We start from the raw sequence: 17237 nt of genomic DNA on the forward strand, positions 1-17237 counted from the left end.
TAGCCCCGGGCAGTTCATCTCTCGGAGGATAGCCGCTAGGAACTAGGATTGTTTCGCGGCGGCGTTTATCGCTATAAACTCTACCTCTATAGTAGAGGTTACTATAGACTTTTGCTTCTTACTTATCTAGGATATAGGCGTACCGTATACTAGCTAGACATGTCCTAGAATTAAGACCCTATCTACTCGATCTATCGCGTAGTCAGAGTCTAAGTATCCGGTTAGAGCACCGCTACTACGTCTAAACATTAACCCTAGGTCGGGGAACGACCTTAGGTATCTCGAGACCTTCTTTAGTGCTTTTATATGCCGCTTTGTTAGATCCGCGACATATATACTAGTTCCCCCGAGTAGGAAGGCTAGGTCCGGTCTCGTTATAGTTATTAGCTATATCTAGGTCCTATTATCGCTCTAGTAGTCATCCTTACTATATCCCTCGTCGTTCGGGGCTATAGGATAGAGATTATTGTAACTATCTATTAGTAAGAGTGTTAGGCTTGCCTTTTCTTTTGCTATGTCTATTCTAGTAAGGGCCTTACGGATATAATAGCCCTAGTTAAGTTTTAGGGTACCGTTACGCCTATCGCGAGTAATCTTTAGTCCTAGTAGTTTCTCCGGTTCCCCGAGATCCTAGATCTTAAAGTATTACGCGAACTGCTTCTTAAACTATTAGATATCGGCTAACCTTAGTACTATAATAGGTATATCGTCTATATAGATAAGTAGCATAATGTCTCTCTTAGTATAAGTTAGGAGACATAGGTCTACCTCGGACTAGTAGAATCCTATTTTGACTAACGTAGCTATATAGAGCTTTTTCTAGTCTCTAGCTACCTACTTTAGGCCGTAGAGACTCCGGAGTACCTTAAGGACCGTATTCGGTAGGGTTTCGACTCCTAGTAGGGGCTTTATATAGATGTCTTCGGCTATTTATATAGATGTCTTCGGCTAGGTAGCTTTAGGTAAACGCATTATTAACGTCGACCTAGTATATCTCGAGATCCCGCTCGTAAACTACTGCTATAAAGACCCTTAGGGTGTTATAGCGTACTATAGGTACGAATGTCTCTTCGAAGTTAACGCCGAATTTCTATAAAAACCCTTTTACGACAAGTCTTGCCTTAAACTTTTCGATTGCTCCGCTAACAAGTCTCTTTACGTTAAAGACCTACTTAGAGGTGACTATATTCGCCCCCCTTAAAGCGATAGCCGTTTCCTAGGTATTATTACCTAATAACGAGAGCAGCTTAGTATCGATAGCGTCCTTCTATAAGTGGCCCTATTTAGGATCCCCTACCGTAGCCTTATATATCTTCGGGATAGGTACTTCCTATTAGTAGGCGATACCGGGTCCGAATATAGTAAAGGCGTGTTCTTAGACTTCGTCGAACAGTTCCTCTACCGTAGCTATAAATATACGTTCGTTAGTATCGGTAAGTCTATTGTTCACCTAGGGTAGTTAGTAGAATAAAGCTATTATAGCTTTATAGTGCTTAGCCTTATAGTCCTAGTCCTAGCCGTAGTTATCGTTAGGATCCCTAGTCCTTTTCCTCCGGACGATTAGTTCCGGTAGCTTCGGGGTTTCCTCGATCTTCTTATAGTCCGTAATATTATCTAGTCTACCGGGAAGTTGAATATAGAGCGGTCTTAAGACAGTTAGTCCTTTGTCCTTAGCTATAGCGGGTTCGGTCTCTACGTAGGGAGCGGGGATTAGCTAGGTCGGTTCTTCTATAGAGGAGTTACTCTCGTTAGGCCTAGGTATTATACTACCCGAGGATCGTAAGATTGCTATCGGGGCATCCGCTAGTCGCTATAGTAGTAGTCGCGAGACCGCCGGTAGTCGACCGACTAGCCTTGGTTTAGGTACCTTACTAGGTTAGTTCGTAAAGGAGATACCTAAATCTAGATCTCCCCCCTTCTCGTTTTCGAACTAATCTACTTGGCTATACTGCCTAATAGCTCGTATATCTAGCTCCTAGAACAACTATTACTTAGTCGATTGACCGTATCTAACGAAAATAGCTTCCTTACCCCGGTTTATTAACTTATCCTATCGTAGCCCTTTTAGATATAATTTCGGTTCTACGTAAACTACTACCCTATAACCCTATACTCTTAGGTGATCCACCGTCGGTACTTTGCTAGTAAATGCTTCTTCCGGCGAAAGTTAGACACCGTTAAGTAACGGTCCGTTTAGTAGTAGGTTACGTATAACCGCCTATACCTCTAGCGCTTTAGGCTAGAATTCTACCGGTATCCCCGATTCCTTAAGCATTACGCGAATCGCGTTCTCCGATACCTAGATTAACATTTCTACTACTCCGTTTTGTATAGAGTTATAAGTATCCGTCGTATTATATTAAACCCCTAATTCTTTCTCCTATTCTTTTAGAACTATTAGTAGCTTAGGTATATTGTCACTCTATACTACTCTTACGTAGCATTTCGATACTTTCTCTATAGTTAGCCGCTATTGTCGTAGTGCTTACGGTGCGTCGGATTTGTTCTTAAGCGAGATCACCTACTTCTTTCTTAAGAAGTTATCTACGATCTCTAGCTAGTATTTAAAACCTAGCCTAGATGTCGTATTTTCGAAGGGTCCGTAGATATCGATAGATATAAGCGCAAGTCTTTCGTTCTTTCGTTCTACGATAGCGCCTTTAAACTTCCGTATATTCGTAATAGAGTATACCTTATAGTTATACTCGTCCGGGATAGGAATCGGGTCCTTCTTATTACTTACCCTATAGACATTCCGGAGTAATCCTTTACCTAGGTATACGAATCTTCTATACTAAAGCTCCTACTAATCCTTAGTAGTTACCGCTACTAGAGCTTCCTCGTATAATATCTCCGGGGGCCTATTATCTACCTAGTTTAGAGAGTCGGATATCGAAGATACTACCGGTACCCCCCCTCGTAGTACTTTTCGTACGATAGGCTTTCCGCTCTTATACCTAAGTATAAAGTTTAGAGGTTCGACATCGAATTGCTCACTAAACTACCTCTATAAAACTAGATTAACTCCAAGATTAGGAACAAACAAGACTTTCTCTAGCGTAATTTGTTTCCCCGTTAGGCCTTCTATAGTTACTATTCCTTTATAGAATATATCTAGGTACCCCCTACCGACTTTAATTACTTTCCTTCTCGCTAGTTTCCTAAGCGATCTAAATAGAGACTTATTGTCAGTTATGTAAGGAGGCATAGGAGTCTAGTAACTATTTAGAGGCGGGAAACTTGCCTTTTACTTTAGTAGTAGTATAGGCGACTTCGTCGTCGTATATTTCCTCGGTATCGCTTTCTCGTAAGGTATAGGCTCGTATTGCCTTTGCCTTTATCTTGTTGTTGGATTGGCTTCTCCTATCCTTCTACTGTTTCTTAGACTTCTTAAGGGCGTTTTAGGCCTTCTCTAGATCCCGGACTAGCTCTTCCTAGGACTTCTTTTCTAGTTACTTCTAGGTATTCTTCTTTTTAACAAACTCCTTTACGGAATCTAGTTCCGGGCACGATATAACTAGGTAGTTACTATCGTAGATAAAGTAGCCGCTCTTGCCCCCTTACCTCTAGGAGTATAGAGCGGTCTCGCCCTTACTCTCTTAGATCCGTAATTCGTAGGATTTAAGTAAGGTTATAGCGGATTCCTAGCCTAGGTTTAGCTAGGCTAGGATAGTGTCCCTAGTGCTAGCGTAGACGTCCGGGAGGCTACTTAGTAGGTGCTTAAACCTCTAGATAGGGTCCTTATAGTAGGTCTCTTTACTGTCTGTTTCGGCAATCTATATAGATAGGTTACCTAGATATGTCTACCCTTGTCTAATTGTCTAATTGTCCGGTAGCTTAAACGATACTAGCTGTTTTATAAGCGCTACTACGTATACCTTGTAGACCTTACTATACTTCTTCTATAGAAGTTTCTAGATTTCTTTCGTATCTCGTATATTTAAGATTTCTTAGTTATCCTTCTCGGACAAATATACTAAGATAGTATATCTCGCTATACCGTTCGCCTTCGAAGTGATCTTAGGCGTAACGGATTCTAGGAGATTAGCCGACGAGTCGTCGATAACCTAGAATACCTCCCGGCTTTCGAGATAGTCTCGTAGTATAACGAACTAGCGCTTCTAGTTCTTACGAGTAAGGGTAGGGCCGACCTTCCGGGGGCCCTCGTAACTCGTTAAGTCTTCTATAGCGAAGGTAGCCTTAGATATATAGCAAGCTCTACTTAACTACGGTAGTTAGAATAAGCTTAGACTCCCTAAGTCTATTAGTAGCGTTCCGTATAGTAGACTCCCCGAGTCTATTAGTACGTTACCGTACGGATTCCGGGTATAGGGTATAATACCCTACGTCGTACTTCCTTAGTATATCGATGTCCTATTAAGCAAACCCGGGCTTATAACCTATTAAACAGGTATAGTATATATATATACGGAAGTTAGGACACGTAATAGGGAAGGAGGAAGGACTAATATAGTATACGAAGGTATATAGATAGATAGATAGATAGATAGATTTGTCATTCCCCTATTCTAGGACCCTATCCGGCCTATATAGGTATATATCTATTGTTATATATAAAGGGAAACCCGAATAGGTGAAAACCCTTCCCGCCCCCGACTACTCCTTATCTAGTTTAGCTTTCCCTCTAAACGTACGTAGTCTATATTACTACCCCGTTAGCCCCCGCTCCTAGCCGGTCTCGTCGCGCTACGTCGTGTCCTCTCTTCCTATACTACTCCTACTAGGCGGTACTGTTCTAGCTAGCCCTTCTCTAGTATCTAGTTCGTAATACGCCGTAGGTCCTTAGCGTTATTAAGAAGTGCCCTAATCGTCCGGTTCCTCGCCTTTACTATCTACTCCCCCCTTCCTAGCGACTACCTCGGACAGACGAGGAGTACGTGCCGTACGTTCTAGGAGCGATAGCCGTAGGGGCAGCTAGTATTCGTGTATCCTAGAACCTTCCTCTATAATAGGTACCCCTAGAGGCCGATATGTTCGCTTTGTAGTTAGGTTGCTATACTACTCTATACCCTCGTAAGGCGGTAGTAGATAAGCTTCGGGGGGTGCTTAACCGCGGATTTTGTAGCTGACTATTCCTTAGGTTATCCCGCTAGCTAAGGGCGTCTACTATACCCTATAACCTAGTTGTTCCACCTCTCTTTCTATAGTTGCTCTATAAACAATTTCTTACCTTCCTATTATATTACTAGCTATTCGTCCCTTACCCGGTAGTTCGGCTCGTTTCCGGGTCGAATGCCTCTATACGCTAGTACTAATTCGCGGGCCCTTACGACTACACTAGCGATGACCTTCTATACTAGGTACTATGTCGACTTGCCTAAGTAGGAGGTCCGTAGTCCCTAGATATATAGGTCGATCGGCGGTATAGCGGTCTTATACTTAAGCATCCTTATTAGTATCGACTTATATGCCCCGGTGACCTTCCTTAGGCATTAGTTTTAGATCTTCGCTAGCGGCGCGACGAGTCCCTTCGATAGGTAGGCCCTCTCGCCTAAGGACTACACTTGGCTACTATAGGTAAGGACTGGCCGTATAATAGCCGTATATAGAAGTCGTGACTGCCGGAAGTCCGCCCCCTATATAGACGTAGTGAGCCTCTAGTATAATGCTATATTCTGTTTAGCTTTCCGTAATATTGCCTATACGTGCTTCCTCTACCGTAGCGCCGGGTCTACCTATAGTCCGAGGATCCTGAGCTGATTTACCGGGTTAGTCGTATGCCCCTATATCTAGATAGAAGCTTATATATTATAGAAATTGACGGAATCATCGATCTCTGCGCCAAAACACGACACATTCGAAAGCTCTTATCAAGGCCATTCCAACGATATAAAAAGCAGGCCACTGCCCCTAGGACTGAGGGAGTTCTACCCCATTCAATCTGGACAGCTTGAAGCTCTCTTCACCCTGTTTCTTCAGCTCCAAACGCCGCGGAGGTGCCTAGCTACATTAGGCAACTCCTAGGCAATGGCAGCCCAGGCTACGGTACTAACGGCGCCTACGGCCCTACAGGCGAAGCCCCCCCAAGACAACTGGCAGCAACTTATAGAGGACGCAAAAAGCATGGAAACTAACGATCAGCTCCCTTACCGGTCTCTACAGGTAATGATCACTCAGCTACGCACGGCGCTTGTACTGTCGTATCACCGAGGGCAACAAGAAATGAGGACGACGTCCCAGGCGATTAGCAAGGCCACCCGGAATCAACACCCCCATAGCTGGGCATCGGTCGCGGCATCGATACCAGGCCCCCGCCCAACGCACGATGCAGTTACGATCCGCATTGCAGCAAAGGAAGACCAGGCCGAAGTTGCGAAGCTATCGAACAAGGAGCTCGCCCAACGAATTAACCAACCAGGGGTGGTCGCAGTGAACCAACAGTCTAACGGCACCCTACAGATCTATACTAGCTCTGCTACTGCTAGGAGGCACCTAGAGGCACAGCCACAGTGGGCATCTAAGGTTGCGGCATCAGCGAAGGTCTCAACGAAACAATTCACGATCCTAGTCCACGACATGCCTAAGGAGTTTGACCCAACCAACCAGGGTCACCTACGCGCTCTCCAAGAGGACAACCCGGTCACTCTTAACTCTCCAATCCAGAAGGCGACTTGGCTCCATAGGAAATGGCCAGAAGGCAAGAAGGCCTCGGCGCTAATAGTATGGCTACAAGACGCGAAAGCGGCGGATCTAGCGATAGAACAAGGCCTGGTCTGGCAATACAGCCTCAAGACAGTAGAAAAGCACTCCTCATCCTTTCGTGTCCTCCAATGCTTCAAATGCCAACAGTATGGACACCAAACCTACACGTGCACAAACAAGCAGGCCTGCTCGAACTGTGCAGGAGACCATATGTCTAGGGACTGTACATCGACTACGAGACGGTGCGCGAACTGTCCGGGGCACCACCCATCGTATAGTGCGGAATGCCCACAGCGGAAACTAGCGAAAAACAAGGCAATCACAAACAGAACCGTCGCCCCAAGATTCTACGGCGACCGTGAGGCTAGCCCACACCGGAACCAACTAGCGGCGGTCGGGCACAAGCGCCCTAGGGCCGAGAACGATGTAAAGGATGCGCAGCCTAGGGCGTACGGGAGGCCACGTGCTCTGCTAGCTGCGGCGAGGGAATCTAACCAGGCCCGGCTCCCCTTTAGTACACAGCCGATAGGCGTAGACCAGGACGCACAGGGCAGTAGGACACAGGACGATACAGAGGAAATGATTGTCGATGCCGATGACTAGCCTCGACACGCTTAGCATCATCCAGTATAACGTCAACCATAGCAAGGATATAGTCCAGAACCATTTCCTACACGAGGCGGACCCGCGCGTCCACCACGTCCTTGCAATCCAGGAGCCATGGATTAACCCGCACTATAAGAGACCAACGACCTGCAAGTCACCAGGCTACACGACATGCCTACGAGGCGACGGCAGACCCCGCACGTGCTTCTATGTCAGCAAGGACATACTAGAATCCGACTGGGAGGTAGTGTACTACGCAGACGAAGAAGGCGGGGGCGATATTACCTCCCTCCACGTGGGTAGCACCTGGATACACAACCTATACATGCAACCGCCAGCCTCGAGGTCTAGCCGCGACCTAGGGGTCTGCAGACACCTAGACAGTGCGCTCAAGAGACAAGGGTGCCACATCGTAGTAGGAGACTTCAACATACACCACCCTTCCTGGGAAAGCCTTATGCAGCCGCACCCTATAGCCGACGAAGTACTCGACTTGATGGCGAGCAACGCAATTGCCCTCAATACCCCGAAGGACCTGGGCACCTGGAAGAGAGGGGGACTCCAAGGCACGATCGACCTCTCCTGGATCTCAGATAGCCACTACCACACGGTAACCTACTGTGGGATCGAACATGAACTCGAGGCGTCGTCAGACCACATGCCAGTCAGGACCTCTATTGCGACACAGATACAACGCACACCAGCGAGAACCCCTAAGCCAAACTGGGGAAAGGCCCACTGGGCCAACATCCAGGCGTACCTCGATGACTCCAAGAGGCTAGTCCAGATCGCGCAGCAGCAATACAACAGTAAAGACGAGATAGACGAAGCAGTCCAGGGGTTGACAGACGAAATAAGAAAAGCGACCTCACTCCACGTTCCGCTTGCCCAACCAACGACATGGTCCAAACCATACTGGACGCCGGAGTGCACTGCGGTAGTAAGAGAAGCAAGGAGAGCCCGCCGGGTGTGGACGAGCAGCCATAGCGAGGAGGCCTGGAACGTATACAGGGAGGCATGCCAACAGAAGAAAGCCATAATACGGAGGGAGAAAGCAGTCGGCTGGAGGGCCACAGTGGAAGAAATCGCCGGCAAGCCAGAGAGGATGTGGAAGCTAGCGAAATGGGCCCGACAGGACCCTACACAGGGCCCCTCCTTCTCTATCCCAGCGCTACAATCGCCTAGTGGCCCGGTTAGCGACCCCGAGGCCAAGGCGCGTCTACTGGCTAGCAAGTTCTTCCCACCCCCAGTCGAGGCTGATCTAAGCGACATAAACAGCTCTACTCCCCTAGCCCCTAGCATCGCGGTCCAACAGGAGGTGTCCGAGGGAGAAGTTGCCGCTATACTAAGGAAGTTGCCGGCGAAGAAAGCCCCGGGGCCGGATGGGATCCCAAACGAGCTACTAAAGAAGTGTAGAGATCAACTAGCCCCAGCAGTTGCAGCGATCTTCAACGCCTGCCTACAGACCGGATACCACCCGATAGCTTTTAAACAATCGACGACAGTGGTCCTACGCAAGCCGCAGAAGGAAGACTATACGCAGGTGAAGTCGTACCGCCCAATTGCGCTCCTTAACACTCTTGGGAAGGCGCTTGAGAAGCTGGTTGCAACGAGACTCTCCGAGGCGGCAGAGGAACACTCCCTACTCCCGGACACCCAGATGGGTGCGCGCCCACAGCGATCGACGCTATCCGCGATGGAACTTATCACCTCTCAGGTAAAGGCCATCTGGTATAAGAATAGGGACAAGGTGGCTTCCTTACTTAGCCTAGACATATCGGGAGCCTTCGACTACGTGTTATACCCGCGGCTACTCTACATCCTAAGGTCGAAGGGACTCCCTAAGTGGCTTGTCAACTTCGTACGGTCCTACCTCCAAAACCGCAGTACGTCGATCCTGGTCGGCCAGTACAGAAGCCCATTTCAAGCAGTCCACACTGGAATCCCGCAAGGCTCAACGCTAGCACCTATTCTGTTCCTCTTCTTTATGGCGACGCTGCTCCCAGCCCTAGAATCCCAGAACACCGCTGCGAGCGGCTTCGTAGACGACACAAACATCCTAGCGTGGTCTTCCTCGACTGAGGAGAACTGTAGGCTACTAGAAGAGAAGCACAAGATCTGCGAGGACTGGGCTAGGAGGCACGGGGCTCGGTTTGCCCCAGAAAAGTACAATCTGATACACTTTACGCGCCGGCCACGGTTCCACAATATGCAAGCTTCTATCCAGATACAGGGGCACACGACTAACCCGGCAAATCAGCTCAGGATCCTCGGACTATGGGTGGACCCGGCGCTACGGTGGAGGAAGCACGTACAGGCAATATTACGGAAAGCTGAACAGAATATGGCATCATGCCAGAGGCTCACTGCGTCCACATGGGGGGCGGACTTCCGGCAGTCACGACTTCTATATACGGCTATTGTACGGCCAGTCCTTACCTATGGCAGCCAAGTGTGGTCCTTAGGCGAGAGGGCCTGCCCATCGAAGGGACTCGTCGCGCCGCTAGCGAAGATCCAAAACCAATGCCTAAGGAAGGTCACCGGGGCATATAAGTCGACACCAACGAGGATGCTTGAGCACGAGACCGCTATACCGCCGATCGACCTATACATCCAGGGACTACGGACCTCCTACTTAGGCAAGTCGGCACAGTACCCAGTACAGAAGGTCATCGCCAGTGCAGTCGCAAGGGCCCGCGAATCAGTACCAGCGCATAAGGGCATTCGACCCGGAAACGAGCCGAACTACCGGGCAAGGGACGAACAGCTAGCAACACAATGGGAAGGTGAGAAATCGTTTGTAGAGCAACTATGGAAAGAGAGGTGGAACAACCAGGTTGTAGGGCATAGTGGACGCCCTCAGCCAGCGGGACAACCTAAGGAATGGTCAGCTACAAAATCCGCGGTCAAGCACCCCCCGAAGCTCATCCACTACCGCCTTACGAGGGCACAGAGTAGCATAGCAACCCAACTGCGAAGCGAACACATCGGCCTCCAGGGGTACCTATCATGGAGGAAGGTCCCAGGATACACGAATACTAGCTGCCCCTGCGGCTATCGCTCCCAGAACGTACGGCACGCACTCCTCGTCTGTCCGAGGTGGTCGCTAGGAAGGGGGGAGTGGATGGTAAAGGCGAGGAACCGGACGATTGGGGCACTTCTTAACAACGCTGAAGACCTACGGCGCATTACGAACTGGATACTAGAGAAGGGCTGGCTAGAACAGTACCGCCTAGTAGGAGCAGTGCAGGAAGAGAGGACACGACGCAGCGCGACGAGACCGGCTAGGAGCGGGGGCTAACGGGGTAGTGACATGGACTACGTACGTTCAGAGGGAAAGCTAATCTAGACAAGGAGTAGTCGGGGGCGGGAAGGGTTTTCACCTATTCGGGTTTCCCTTTGTACATAACAATAGATATATACCTGCATAGGCCGGATAGGGTCCTAGAACAGGGGAATGACAAATCTATCTATCTATATATTATAGAACCGTGGCCGGCGCGTAAAGTGTATCAGATTGTACTTTTCTAGGGCAAACCGAGCCCCGTGCCTCCTAGCCTAGTCCTCGTAGATCTTGTGCTTCTCTTCTAGTAGCCTACAGTTCTCCTTAGTCGAGGAAGACTACGCTAGGATGTTTATGTCGTCTACGAAGCCGCTCGTAGCGGTGTTCTAGGATTCTAGGGCTAGGAGTAGCGTCGCTATAAAGAAGAGGAACAGAATAGGTACTAGCGTTAAGCCTTACGGGATTCCAGTGTGGACTGCTTGAAATGGGCTTCTGTACTGGCCGACCAGGATCGACGTACTGCGGTTTTGGAGGTAGGACCGTACGAAGTTGACAAGCCACTTAGGGAGTCCCTTCGACCTTAGGATGTAGAGTAGCCGCGGGTATAACACGTAGTCGAAGGCTCCCGATATATCTAGGCTAAGTAAGGAAGCTACCTTGTCCCTATTCTTATACTAGATGGCCTTTACCTAAGAGGTGATAAGTTCTATCGCGGATAGCGTCGATCGCTATAGGCGCGTACCTATCTAGGTGTCCGGGAGTAGGGAGTGTTCCTCTACCGCCTCGGAGAGTCTCGTTATAACCAGCTTCTTAAGCGCCTTCCTAAGAGTGTTAAGGAGCGCAATTAGGCGGTACGACTTCACCTACGTATAGTCTTCCTTCTACGGCTTACGTAGGACTACTGTCGTCGATTGTTTAAAGGCTATCGGGTAGTACCCGGTCTATAGGCAGGCGTTAAAGATCGCTATAACTACTAGGGCTAGTTGATCTCTACACTTCTTTAGTAGCTCGTTTAGGATCCTATCCGGCCCCGGGGCTTTCTTCGCCGGCAACTTCCTTAGTATAGCGGCAACTTCTCCCTCGGACACCTCCTATTAGACCGCGATACTAGGGGCTAGGGGAGTAGAGCTGTTTATGTCGCTTAGATTAGCCTCGACTAGGGGCGGGAAGAACTTGCTAGCTAGTAGACGCGCCTTGGCCTCGGGGTCGCTAACCGGGCCACTAGGCGATTGTAGCGCTAGGATAGAGAAGGAGGGGCCCTATATAGGGTCCTATCGGGCCCATTTCGCTAGCTTCTATATCTTCTCTAGCTTGCCGGCGATTTCTTCTACTATAGCCCTCTAGCCGACTACTTTCTCCCTTCGTATTATAGCTTTCTTCTATTAGTATACCTCCCTATATACGTTCTAGGCCTCCTCGCTATAGCTGCTCGTCTATACCCGGCGGGCTCTCCTTGCTTCTCTTACTACCGTAGTACACTCCGGCGTCTAGTATAGTTTAGACTATATTGTTAGTTAGGTAAGCGGAACGTGAAGTAAGGTCGCTTTTCTTATTTCGTCTATTAACCCCTAGACTGCTTCGTCTATCTCGTCTTTACTATTGTATTGCTGCTACGCGATCTAGACTAGCCTCTTAGAGTTATCGAGGTACGCCTAGATATTAGCCTAGTAGGCCTTTCCCTAGTTTAGCTTAGGGGTTCTCGCTAGTATACGTTATATCTATATCGTAATAGAGGTCCTAACTGGCATATAGTCTAACGACGCCTCGAGTTTATATTCGATCTTATAGTAGGTTACCGTATAGTAGTGGCTATCTAAGATCTAGGAGAGGTCGATCGTGCCTTAGAGTCCCCCTCTCTTCTAGGTGCCTAGGTCCTTCGGGGTATTAAGGGCAATTACGTTGCTCGCTATCAAGTCGAGTACTTCGTCGGCTATAGGGTACGGCTATATAAGGCTTTCCTAGGAAGGGTAGTATATGTTAAAGTCTCCTACTACGATGTAGTACCCTTGTCTCTTAAGCGCACTGTCTAGGTGTCTATAGACCCCTAGGTCGCGGCTAGACCTCGAGGCTAGCGGTTACATATATAGGTTGTGTATCTAGGTGCTACCTACGTAGAGGGAGGTAATATCGCCCCCGCCTTCTTCGTCTACGTAGTACACTACCTCCTAGTCGGATTCTAGTATGTCCTTACTAATATAGAAGCACGTACGGGGTCTGCCGTCGCCTCGTAGGTATGTCGTATAGCCTAGTAACTTGTAGGTCGTTAGTCTCTTATAGTACGGATTAATCTATAGCTCCTAGATTATAAGGACGTAGTGGACGCGCGGGTCCGCCTCGTATAGGAAAAAGTTCTAGACTATATCCTTGCTATAGTTAACGTTATACTAGATAATACTAAGCGTATCGAGGCTAGTTATCGGCATCGACAATCATTTCCTCTATATCGTCCTATGTCCTACTGCCCTATACGTCCTAGTCTACGCCTATCGGCTATATACTAAAGGGGAGCCGGGCCTAGTTAGATTCCCTCGCCGTAGCTAGCAGAGCACGTAGCCTCCCGTACGCCCTAGGTTGCGTATCCTTTATATCGTTCTCGGCCCTAGGGCGCTTATACCCGACCGCCGCTATTTAGTTCCGGTATAGGCTAGCCTTACGGTCGCCGTAGAATCTTAGGGCGACGGTTCTATTTGTAATTGCCTTGTTTTTCGCTAGTTTCCGCTATAGGCATTCCGTACTATACGATAGGTAGTGCCCCGGACAGTTCGCGTACCGTCTCGTAGTCGATGTATAGTCCCTAGACATATAGTCTCCTATATAGTTCGAGTAGGCCTACTTGTTTATATACGTATAGGTTTGGTGTCTATACTATTAGTATTTGAAGCATTAGAGGACACGAAAGGATAAGGAGTACTTTTCTACTATCTTAAGGCTATATTACTAGACTAGGCCTTATTCTATCGCTAGATCCGCCGCTTTCGCGTCTTATAGCTATACTATTAGCGCCGAGGCCTTCTTGCCTTCTAGCCATTTCCTATAGAGCCAAGTCGCCTTCTAGATTAGAGAGTTAAGAGTGACCGGGTTGTCCTCTTAGAGAGCGCGTAGGTGACCCTAGTTAGTTAGGTCAAACTCCTTAGGCATGTCGTAGACTAGGATCGTAAATTGTTTCGTTAAGACCTTCGCTAATACCGTAACCTTAGATACCTACTATAGCTATGCCTCTAGGTACCTCCTAGCAGTAGTAGAGCTAGTATAGATCTATAGAGTGCCGTTAGACTATTAGTTCACTACGACCACCCCTAGTTAGTTGATTCGTTAGGCGAGCTCCTTATTCGATAGCTTCGTAACTTCGGCCTAGTCTTCCTTTACTATAATACGGATCGTAACTACATCGTACGTTAGGCGGGGGCCTAGTATCGATACCGCGACCGATACCTAGCTATAGGGGTGTTGATTCCGGGTGGCCTTACTAATCGCCTAGGACGTCGTCCTTATTTCTTATTACCCTCGGTAATACAATAGTATAAGCGCTATACGTAGCTGAGTGATCATTACCTATAGAGACCGGTAAGGGAGCTAATCGTTAGTTTCTATACTTTTTACGTCCTCTATAAGTTGCTACTAGTTGTCTTAGGGGGGCTTCGCCTATAGGGCCGTAGGCGCCGTTAGTGCCGTAGCCTAGGCTACTATTGCCTAGGAGTTGCCTAATGTAGCTAGGCACCTCCGCGGCGTTTAGAGCTGAAGAAATAGGGTGAAGAGAGCTTCAAGCTGTCCAGATTGAATAAGGTATAACTCCCTTAGTCCTAGGGGTAGTGGCCTGCTTTGTATATCGTTAGAATGGCCTTAATAAGAGCTTTCGAATGTGTCTTGTTTTTTACGAAGGTATATAGTAGAACAGTACTTAGTACTAAAGGTCTCTCTACTATCGGTATAGAGACTACGTCTCTTATACCTATATAGAGGGATATTGCTCTAGTCCTAGTTCTATTTTACTACGCCTTATCGGTTTTACCTATATCTTATCCTACGACGGCAGTTCCTCTAAGTCGCTCCTACTATTCGTACGGTATTATAATAGTATTACCGTACTATTATCTCGACTAGCTTAGTATATACTAAGTTAGTCTTAGTACCGTACGACATGCCTACTAACCTATATTCGTAATAGATAGCGTTAATCCTCGTATAGGACCTATATACTTTATAACCTACCCTCTTCTTAGTAGTACCCCGGTCTTAGAGTATAAGAGAAAGCTAGTACTATCTCTCTCGTATCTATAGCTATTCTATCGAGATTAAGCGGAGTATAACGTAGATAGTCGATAGGGTAGGGTCACCTTTCTATAGTAGATATAGTAGATACTCCTTAATAAAGACACCCGATTTATATCTAATCCGACCTTCCGCTTCGCTTACTTTAATATATAGATAAGGTAATAGGCCCGTAGCTATTTAATATACTAGATGTACCTACGCGATACTTAACTAAGGGACTCGTACGACGTACTATTCGAAAGCGCCTATTAAGGCTATTACCTAACGAGAATAAGAGCAGCGCGCCTATACTAGCGGCCGCGTAATTACTACGGAAAGCGACTAGAAAATAGGAATCTACCTCCTATCCGATAGGACCCTAAAATTACGGAGCCGCGGAGGTAAATTACCTATTTAGGCAACTTCTAACCTTAGCCGTAGCTAAAGTGTAGCGATATAGAGACTAGATCCTAAGTCTAACTCGCGAGTATTAGGTAGCTCGCGAGGGACACCTAAATCTCTATAAACGGGGATACGATATAGGAACCTAGCTAGTAGTAACTAACCTATTAATAGCTAAGCTAATAACTAACCTAGCAATAGTAAGACAACGGCTAACGATAATAAGCTAAGGGCCTAGGAAAAGTATAACGAACCCTAGCCGCCCCCGGCCCCTCCGCGTAGATAGAATTATATAAAGAAGCCTAGGTAATACTAGACGAAGACAAATACCTAGCCCGAGTATATAAAAATACAATCGCGTAGCTCCTTAGTGTACTTAAGGCACTCGAACACTAGACCCTAAGAACAATCTACTAGACTATATAGTACGTAATATAATAGAAGAACCCTACGTAGGCTATAATCGCCGCGGGACACTACCCGGCCTAGCCCTAGAGGACTAATAACGCGATCCGAGTCTACGTTATAGACCCGGAGGAGAAAAGGGAACTCGAGGGCCTTACGAGTAAGGAGCTCGTAGATAGAATCGGCCGGAAGGAGATCGTAGGAGCAAAGGTAGAGCTAAGGGGGGTAGTAAGGCTTTTTACCGTATAGGAGACAGACCGATAAAGACTCGAGACGTATAAGGAATAGATAACTAAAGTAGCAAAGTTAGCGAAGGTCTCCTACTAACAATTTATAGTAATAGCCTAAGGGGTCCCTAGAACCTTTAAGGTCGAAAACGACCTCTCCTAGCTATAAATATAGAACTAGAGCACATCCCTAGGAGTACGCTTCTCTAAGGCCGTCTAGCTATATAGAAGCGTCGAACTAATAAAGACATACTCCTTATTAATCGTCTAGATAGTAAATACGGAATAAGCAAACCTAGTCCTAGACAAAGGACTATACTAGAACTACGAACGTCTTAATACGGAAATCTACTAGAGTAGCTATAGAGTACTCTAATGCTTTAACTACTAATAGTACGGACATATTGCCCCGAAATGTACGGAGAAGACCCCGAAGTGCCTATACTACGTAGGCCTATACTAGGGAAAGTAATGCCTACGAGAAGAAGTAAGGTACGTATACTATAGCCGGAAATACCCGGCGTACTCAAGCCAATGCCTAACCCGGATCGCCGCGAAAGGGAAGGCTAACTAAGCACAAATAACGACCCTAGCGAGATACCCTATCCCGTAGTAAGATAGCGCTTAATATAAAGGCTTTAAGGCGGCAAAAAGAAAGAGAACGGAGGAGGTAATAAGGGGTACCCTACCGAGTACGTACCCGCCGCTAGGACGGCTAAGCGGGCTAAATAGGGTAGTAAACGAGACAGGATAGATACGGATTTTTAGAACACCCCTACCGGCTAAAGGCCTACTAACCTAAGAGGAAGATATAATAACCGTAGGCACTACCTAAGCCCGGAGCACCCCTATAGACATTATCCTAGCCAGCCCGTAATAGTAGTATAGGACAACCTTACTATTATATAGTATAACGTTAATAAAAGCAAAGATAAGGTCTAACTCTACTTCTTATAAGAACTCGACTACTAAAAGTACGACGTCGTAGCGCTATAGGAACCTTAGACTAACCTATATATAAGTAAACCGGTAACCTATAACGACTAACGATACTATACGGTAATTGGTAGGGGTATAGGACATACCCTAAGAATATATACCTACGTAAGTAAGGCTATTAGTATAGAAGTATAGAAGGTCGTACTATAGCCGGAGGGCTACTAGAGGGATATAACGACAATCGAAATAGTAATAGGCTAGGGAACCGTCCGAATCTATAACGTCTATAACCCTCCCCTATAAGGACGAACGAGTAGAGACCTAGGAACGCTAGCTACGCTAGACCGGATACTCGAACAAGGGGATATATACTAAGTCCTAGTAGGCGACTTTAACCTTTACTACCCGTACTAGGGTCTAGACTTTACCCCCCTATACGTATACCTAGGAGGTAAGTTACT

This window comes from Fulvia fulva, chromosome 5 (genome assembly GCF_020509005.1).
Source record: "Fulvia fulva chromosome 5, complete sequence".
In the NCBI taxonomy this organism is placed as follows: domain Eukaryota; kingdom Fungi; phylum Ascomycota; class Dothideomycetes; order Mycosphaerellales; family Mycosphaerellaceae; genus Fulvia; species Fulvia fulva.